A 9,684-nucleotide genomic window follows, 5' to 3' on the forward strand; every position below is an offset into this window, starting at 1 on the left:
GGTTGAGTTGGCTAGTTATGGTTGAGTTGGCTAGATACGGTTGAGTTGGCTAGATACGGTTGAGTTGGCCAAATATGTTGAGTTGGCTAGATACGGTTGAGTTGGCCAGATATGTTGAGTTGGCTAGATACGGTTGAGTTGGCTAGATATGGTTGAGTTGGCTAGATATGGTTGAGTTGGCTAGATACGGTTGAGTTGGCTAGATAGGTTGAGTTGGCTAGATACGGTTGAGTTGGCTAGATACGGTTGAGTTGGCTAGATACGTTGAGTTGGCTAGATACGGTTGAGTTGGCTAGATATGGTTGAGTTGGCTAGATACGGTTGAGTTGGCTAGATACGGTTGAGTTGGCTAGATACGGTTGAGTTGGCTAGATACGGTTGAGTTGGCTAGATACGTTGAGTTGGCTAGATACGTTGAGTTGGCTAGATACGTTGAGTTGGCTAGATACGGTTGAGTTGGCTAGATATGGTTGAGTTGGCTAGATACGGTTGAGTTGGCTAGATATGGTTGAGTTGGCAAGATACGGTTGAGTTGGCTAGATACGGTTGAGTTGGCTAGATACGGTTGAGTTGGCTAGATACGGTTGAGTTGGCTAGATACGGTTGAGTTGGCTAGATATGGTTGAGTTGGCTAGATACGGTTGAGTTGGCTAGATACGGTTGAGTTGGCTAGATACGGTTGAGTTGGCTAGATATGGTTGAGTTGGCTAGATACGGTTGAGTTGGCTAGATACGGTTGAGTTGGCTAGATACGGTTGAGTTGGCTAGATACGGTTGAGTTGGCTAGATACGTTGAGTTGGCTAGATACGGTTGAGTTGGCTAGATACGGTTGAGTTGGCTAGATACGTTGAGTTGGCTAGATACGGTTGAGTTGGCCAGATATGTTGAGTTGGCTAGATACGTTGAGTTGGCTAGATACGGTTGAGTTGGCCAGATATGTTGAGTTGGCTAGATACGGTTGAGTTGGCCAGATATGGTTGAGTTGGCTAGATACGGTTGAGTTGGCTAGATACGGTTGAGTTGGCCAAATATGTTGAGTTGGCTAGATACGGTTGAGTTGGCCAGATATGTTGAGTTGGCTAGATATGGTTGAGTTGGCTAGATACGGTTGAGTTGGCTAGATATGGTTGAGTTGGCTAGATACGTTGAGTTGGCTAGATACGTTGAGTTGGCTAGATACGGTTGAGTTGGCTAGATATGGTTGAGTTGGCTAGATACGGTTGAGTTGGCTAGATATGGTTGAGTTGGCTAGATACGGTTGAGTTGGCTAGATACGGTTGAGTTGGCTAGATACGGTTGAGTTGGCTAGATACGGTTGAGTTGGCTAGATACGGTTGAGTTGGCTAGATATGGTTGAGTTGGCTAGATACGGTTGAGTTGGCTAGATACGGTTGAGTTGGCTAGATACGGTTGAGTTGGCTAGATACGGTTGAGTTGGCTAGATACGGTTGAGTTGGCTTGATATGATTGAGTTGGCTAGATACGTTGAGTTGGCTAGATACGGTTGAGTTGGCTAGATACGTTGAGTTGGCTAGATACGGTTGAGTTGGCTTGATATGATTGAGTTGGCTAGATACGGTTGAGTTGGCTAGATACGGTTGAGTTGGCTAGTTATGGTGGAGTTGGCTAGATACGGTTGAGTTGGCTAGATATGGTTGAGTTGGCTAGATACGCTTGAGTTGGCTAGATACGTTGAGTTGGCTAGATACGTTGAGTTGGCTAGATACGTTGAGTTGGCTAGATACGGTTGAGTTGGCTAGATACGGTTGAGTTGGCCAGATATGTTGAGTTGGCTAGATACAGTAGAGTTGACTAGATACGGTTGAGTTGGCTAGATATGGTGGAGTTGGCTAGATACAGTTGAGTTGGCTAGATACGGTTGAGTTGGCTAGATACGGTTGAGTTGGCTAGATACGGTTGAGTTGGCTAGATATGGTTGAGTTGGCTAGATACGGTTGAGTTGGCTAGATACGGTTGAGTTGGCTAGATACGGTTGAGTTGGCTAGATATGGTTGAGTTGGCTAGATACGGTTGAGTTGGCTAGATACGTTGAGTTGGCTAGATATGGTGGAGTTGGCTAGATACGTTGAGTTGGCTAGATACGGTTGAGTTGGCTAGATATGGTTGAGTTGGCTAGATACGGTTGAGTTGGCTAGATACGGTTGAGTTGGCTAGATACGGTTGAGTTGGCTAGACATGGTTGAGTTGGCTAGATACGGTTGAGTTGGCTAGATACGTTGAGTTGGCTAGATATGGTGGAGTTGGCTAGATACGTTGAGTTGGCTAGATACGGTTGAGTTGGCTAGATATGGTGGAGTTGGCTAGATATGGTGGAGTTGGCTAGATATGGTGGAGTTGGCTAGATATGGTGGAGTTGGCTAGATACGTTGAGTTGGCTAGATATGGTGGAGTTGGCTAGATATGTTGAGTTGGCTAGATATGGTGGAGTTGGCTAGATACGTTGAGTTGGCTAGATATGGTGGAGTTGGCTAGATATGGTGGAGTTGGCTAGATACGGTGGAGTTGGCTAGATACGGTTGAGTTGGCTAGATACGGTTGAGTTGGCTAGATACGGTGGAGTTGACTAGATACGGTGGAGTTGGCTAGATACGTTGAGTTGGCTAGATACGGTGGAGTTGTGAATCAGGGATCACATACTAAAATGTACTGTATGCACTCATTTTTTTTCCTTTGGAGTTACTTGTCTATATTATATAAAATATAAAAGAATCTTCTAACAGGGATGTTATGATACACTATTTAAAACCTTTTGGGCTCGACATGCCGCTAGCGCCCCACCTCGACAACATCCGGTGAGAATTCAAAATACAAACATTTTAATATTAAACATACATGAAAATACAAGTGTCATACATCATTTAAAAGCTTACCTTCTTGTTAATCTAGCTGCAAAAGGCTTTACGGTGAAAGCAGACCATGCGATTATCTGAGGACAGTGCCCAGCATAAAAAACATAAAAAACATTTTCCAAACCGGCAGAGGCCTCCCAAAAGTCAGAAATAGCGATAAAATATATCACTTACCTTTGAAGATCTTCCTCTGTTTGCAATCCCAAGGGTCCCATCTACACAACAAATAGTTGCATTGTTCGATACAGTCCTTCTTTATATCCCAAAAAAAGTAAGTTTAGTTGGTGCGCTTGATTCAGTAATCCACCTGTTCCACTCATTCAAAATGCATACAAAGGAATCCCAAAAGTTACCAATAAACTTTATCCAAACAAGTCAAACAACGTTTCTAATCAATCCTCAGGTACCCTAATATGTAAATAAACGCTAACATTTAAGATGGAAAATAGTGTGTTCAATACCGGAGATAAATAACGAAGTGCTCAACCTCATCCACGCGTGCCACAAGACTACATTCAAAATGAGAGCCAACTTGAAAAACAACAAATTCTAGCTCATTTTTCAAAAAACAAGCCTGAAACCCTTTCTAAAGACTGTTGACATCTAGTGGAAGCCATAGGAACTGCAATCTGGGAGGATTTCCTTTGATTTTCCCATAGACAAGCATTCCAATGGGTGGTCACCTCAACAACAAAAAAATGGAATGGATTCTCCTCGGGTTTTCACCTGCCATATCAGTTCTGTTATAGTCACAGACATTATTTAGTTATTTTTTTGCCCCCAATTTCGTGGTATCCAATTGGTAGTAGTTACAGTCTTTTCTCATCGCTGCAACTCCGTTACGGACTCGGGAGAGGCGAAGGTCAAGAGCCATGCATCCTCCAAAACACAACCCAACCAAGCCGCACTGCTTCTTGACACAATGCCCATCCAACCCGGAAGCCAGCCGCACTAATGTGTCGGAGGAAACACCGTACACCTGGCGACCATGTCAGCGTGCACTGCGCCCGGCCCGCCACAGGAGTCGCTAGTGCGCGATGAGACAAGGATATCCCTGCCGGCCAAACCCTCCCTTAACCCGGACGACGCTGGGCCAAACCCTCCCCTAACCCGGACGACGCTGAGCCATTTGACTCACAGACATTATTTTAACAGTTTTAGAAACTTCACATTGTTTTCTATCCAATACTACCAATTATATGCATATCCTAGCTTCTGGGCCTGAGTAACAGGTAGTTTACTTTGGGTACGTCAGTCATCCAAACTTCCGAATACTGCCCCCTATCCCTAAGAAGATCTAATGGCTGTTCTAGACTCATCAAAACAATTGTCATTAGTGAATTATAGCGTGTTCATGTTAACATATGATCTGTGCTGTAGGTTGAGCTATTTTAATGATAGGCATTGATTGGTTAACATTATGTGTGTGTGAGGTTCTGTGATGTTGTCTGTCAGCCAGCGGTTAAGCCAAGGGTAACTGGACAGACTCTGATCTACGTGTGTGTGTGTGTGTAAGTTAAGGACTGTGTGTGTTTTTGTGTGTGCGCGAGCGAGCGTGCATGTGTGTATGCCTACGTTCATCCGTTCATGTGCGTGTGTGTGTGTTGGTGTGTGTGTGTGCGTGCGTGAGCATGCATATGTGTGTGTGTGTGTGTGTCTGTGTGTGTGTCTGTGTGTGTGTCTGTGTGTGTGTCTGTGTGTGTTTCTGTGTGTGTGTGTGTCCCTATCATCGTGCCTAGCATGCAGGTGGAGGGGTGGGAGAATGGAGGAGGGGGAGAGGTGGAATGGAGGTAGGAGGGAGAGGTGGAGGGAGAGAGGAGGGAGAGAAGAGGGATGAGCGGGGAGAGAAGAACGAGGAGGGGAGGGGAGGGTGGTGGAATGGGGGTGGAAGAAGAAAGGGAGGGATTGGGAGGATCTCAAGGATGAGTCACAGAACAACCAGAATCCCAAATTAACTTTACGCTTTTCCTTCTCTTTTCTTCTCCCTGTATCTTTCCTTCCTTTCTCTCTTCCTGTATCTTTCCTTCCCTCCTTCCCTGTCCCTCTCCCTGTATCCTTCCTTCCTTCCTTCCTTCTTTCCTTCCCTCCTTCCCTGTCCCTCTCCCTGTATCCTTCCTTCCCTTCCCTGTCCCTGTTCCTCTCCCTGTATCCTTCCTTCCTTCCCTGTCCCTCTCCCTGTATCCTTCCTTCCTTCCTTCCTTCCTTCCTTCCCTGTTCCTCTCCCTGTATCCTTCCTTCCTTCCCTTCCCTGTCCCTCTCCCTGTATCCTTCCTTCCTTCCCTCTTTCCCTGTTCCTGTATCCTTCCTTCCTTCCCTTCCCTGTCCCTCTCCCTGTATCCTTCCTTCCTTCCCTTCCCTGTCCCTCTCCCTGTATCCTTCCTTCCTTCCTTCCTTCCTTCCTTCCTTCCTTCCTTCCTTCCTTCCTTCCTTCCTTCCTTCCTTCCTTCCTTCCTTCCTTCCTTCCCTGTTCCTCTCCCTGTATCCTTCCTTCCTTCCCTTCCCTGTCCCTCTCCCTGTATCCTTCCTTCCTTCCCTCTTTCCCTGTTCCTGTATCCTTCCTTCCTTCCCTTCCCTGTTCCTCTCCCTGTATATTTCCTTCCCTCCTTCCCTGTGCCTCTCTTTCTCATGAGGGTGAGGGACAACGTGCAATATCCCCCCCTCTTTAACTCTCCCTCTCTCTGCCTCCCTCCATCTCTCACCGTCTCTCTCCTTCTCTCTCTCTCTCTCTCTCTCTCTGTCTCTCTGTCTCGCTCCCTCTCTCTCCCACGAGATCACAGAAGAGATGGAGAGAGAGAGAGGGAGAGAGAGAGAGAGAGAGGAAGGAAGGAGTAAGTGAGGGGGCAGGAGTAGAGACATATTTAGAAGGAGAGGAAGCATGGGAATGAAACACTAATAAAGAGGTCTGAGTAAATGCTAAATGCGTCTCTTCCTTTTGGTCTAAAAGAGTCTAAAACAGCTAGTGGGAGGAGACTGACCAGATACTGTCCTGCTCTAAATTCACAGGAGAGGTGAGACACGATCTATACTTGTGAAACCACTTGACACACACGCGCAGGTCAGTGGTGGTCAGTGACCTTTAAGATGAGCAGGGCCTTGTTTATCTTTCAGCATGTTGGATGACTGTCGTTCATATTCCATTCACCCAGCTCAATGTAACATTGATAGGTTTTAAGCCTCTACACGATACTCAGATTTTCCATTGTACACATCATGAGGTGGGTTTATAGGTGGAGGGGCTCAGGTCGAAAGAAAATGTTTGAGTAATCAAGGTGACAGACAGTGACACATTCAATACCGCCTTGCACACACTTGCCTGCGTCTGGCTTATCCAGGGTGTAGTCGTTAGTCCAACAGGTGCCTGCGTCTGGCTGATCCAGGGTGTAGTCATTAGTCCAACAGTTGCCTGCGTCTGGCTGATCTCGGGTGTAATCGTTAGTCCAACAGTTGCCTGCGTCTGGCTGATCCAGGGTGTAGTCGTTAGTCCAACCGTTGCCTGCGTCTGGCTGATCCAGGGTGTAGTCGTTAGTCCAACAGTTGCCTGCGTCTGGCTGATCCAGGGTGTAGTCGTTAGTCCAACAGTTGCCTGCGTCTGGCTGATCTCGGGTGTAATCGTTAGTCCAACAGTTGCCTGCGTCTGGCTGATCCAGGGTGTAGTCGTTAGTCCAACCGTTGCCTGCGTCTGGCTGATCCAGGGTGTAATCGTTAGTCCAACCGTTGCCTGCATCTGGCTGATCCAGGGTGTAGTCGTTAGTCCAACAGTTGCCTGCGTCTGGCTGATCCAGGGTGTAATCGTTAGTCCAACAGTTGCCTGCGTCTGGCTGATCCAGGGTGTAATCGTTAGTCCAACAGTTGCCTGCGTCTGGCTGATCCAGGGTGTAATCGTTAGTCCAACAGTTGCCTGCGTCTGGCTGATCCAGGGTGTAATCGTTAGTCCAACAGTTGCCTGCGTCTGGCTGATCCAGGGTGTAGTCGTTAGTCCAACAGTTGCCTGCGTCTGGCTGATCCAGGGTGTAATCGTTAGTCCAACAGTTGCCTGCGTCTGGCTGATCCAGGGTGTAATCGTTAGTCCAACAGTTGCCTGCGTCTGGCTGATCCAGGGTGTAATCGTTAGTCCAACCGTTGCCTACGTCTGGCTGATCCAGGGTGTAGTCGTTAGTCCAACAGTTGCCTGCGTCTGGCTGATCCAGGGTGTAATCGTTAGTCCAACAGTTGCCTGCGTCTGGCTGATCCAGGGTGTAGTCGTTAGTCCAACAGTTGCCTGCGTCTGGCTGATCCAGGGTGTAGTCGTTAGTCCAACAGTTGCCTGCGTCTGGCTGATCCAGGGTGTAATCGTTAGTCCAACAGTTGCCTGCGTCTGGCTGATCCAGGGTGTAATCGTTAGTCCAACCGTTGCCTGCGTCTGGCTGATCCAGGGTGTAATCGTTAGTCCAACAGTTGCCTGCGTCTGGCTGATCCAGGGTGTAGTCGTTAGTCCAACCGTTGCAAACAAGAGTTTCTATTGGTGTATTTATCCCCTCTTCGTTCCATTTGCTTCCGATTAAGAAACGTTTTTTTTCCCAACGGAGTCGGCGGAGTGAATACACGGCTGATCACACCCGGTTCCCTTTCATAGCAGCCACATACAAACAGCATGATCACTGTGCTTGTTGTAGAATTCCTTCTGGCGTTCTACGCGTTCTCCTCCTCTCACCTTTTCCCTTCGCTTGTGGACTTCAGTGCCAAACACATCAGCTGTTTGTAACCAGGCAAAAAAAAAAACTTTCCAGGCCAAACCTTCATACCATAACCGCTAACCGCTGCACACAGCCTACATAGTTGTCACCATATTAGCTAACGTCATAGCTAGTCAACATAACTAGTAGAACTAATGCGTTAGTAAACCAGCTACAATCATTGAGTACAGTGTACAGTCAGCAAGCAGTTTAGCAGTTATAAATAAAATAAATAAAACACACACACACACACACACACACACACACACACATACACACACACACACACACACACACACACACACACAGAGACAGACAGACAGACAGACAGACCACGTCTCCAGAGAAAACAGACCCACATCTCATCTCCTCTTACTGCTCCTGTTACCATGCCAACAGCTCCTCTCATCAGGCTGTGTGTGTGTGTGTGTGAGTTCAGCCAGGTCTTCCAAAACCCTCCACGCCCCCCCCCCCCCCCCCCACCCCAGGCCTAATACACACACACACACACACACACACACACACACAAAACTCAATCCCACTAGAACCCTGACCCTGACCGTTTGACCAAGCTGTTGATTATAGCTTCTCCTTCTCTCCAGGCTGATTACTGAGGGATGTATGTCACCTGGGAGGATCTTACTGTGTAGTTCCCTTGAACTGCAGGTAGACGACAGAACAGGGCTGAATGGAAGCAGCAGTTATCAGTGGGTAATGACTGCTATTAGTAGTGATTGAATGTCAAGGTCAGTAACATGGTGACTGATACTGTCATGTTCGGGACCAGTTTCTAGTTTCTGGGCGACTTTAGCAGGAACATACAGTTGGTTCAGAACGTGTTCAGGAACAGTTTCTAGTTTCTGGGCGACTTTAACAGGAACATACAGTTGGTTCAGAACGTGTTCAGGAACAGTTTCTAGTTTCTGGGCGACTTTAACAGGAACATACAGTTGGTTCAGAACGTGTTCAGGAACAGTTTCTAGTTTCTGGGCGACTTTAACAGGAACATACAGATGGTTCAGAACGTGTTCAGGAACAGTTTCTAGTTTCTGGGCGACTTTAACAGGAACATACAGATGGTTCAGAACGTGTTCAGGACCAGTTTCTAGTTTCTGGGCGACTTTAACAGGAACATACAGTTGGTTCAGAACGTGTTCAGGAACAGTTTCTAGTTTCTGGGCGACTTTAACAGGAACATACAGTTGGTTCAGAACGTGTTCAGGAACAGTTTCTAGTTTCTGGGCGACTTTAACAGGAACATACAGTTGGTTCAGAACGTGTTCAGGAACAGTTTCTAGTTTCTGGGCGACTTTAACAGGAACATACAGTCGGTTCAACACGTGTTCTATTTGAAATCTTTATCCATGCAGGTTTTCTGTTCCGGAGATGGAGACAGTCAGAACTCCTCGTTGTGAGAATATCCACCAGGCCTAGATAGCTACTCTCTCTGTGTGTGTGTGTGTGTGTGTGTGTGTGTGTGTGTGTGTGTGTGTGTGTGTTTTTTGCATGAGAACATCTAGTAGTGCTAGATAGCTATAGCTATAGTTACTCTCTTGTTCTATATTCAATCTCTCGTTCTATATTTACTGTCTCGTTCTATAGTTACTCTCTCGTTCTCTAGTTCCTCTCTCGTTCTCTAGTTCCTCTCTCGTTCTATAGTTCCTGTCTCGTTCTATAGTTCCTCTCTTGTTCTATATTTACTCTCTCGTTCTCTAGTTCCTCTCTCGTTCTATAGTTCCTGTCTCGTTCTATAGTTCCTCTCTTGTTCTATATTTACTCTCTCGTTCTATAGTTCCTGTCTCGTTCTATAGTTCCTCTCTTGTTCTATAGTTACTCTCTCGTTCTCTAGTTCCTCTCTCGTTCTCTAGTTCCTCTCTCGTTCTATAGTTCCTGTCTCGTTCTATAGTTCCTCTCTTGTTCTATATTTACTCTCTCGTTCTATAGTTCCTCTCTCGTTCTCTAGTTCCTCTCTCGTTCTATAGTTCCTCTCTCGTTCTGTAGTTCCTCTCTCGTTCTGTAGTTACTCTCTCGTTCTGTCTGTAGACTCTTTAGACAGCCCCTCTGTCAACTAGATGTATGATCCATGTTCCTGTTGCTGACA

Source organism: Oncorhynchus mykiss, chromosome 15, assembly GCF_057628025.1.
Source record: "Oncorhynchus mykiss isolate SJ-2025 chromosome 15, ASM5762802v1, whole genome shotgun sequence".
NCBI lineage: Eukaryota > Metazoa > Chordata > Actinopteri > Salmoniformes > Salmonidae > Oncorhynchus > Oncorhynchus mykiss.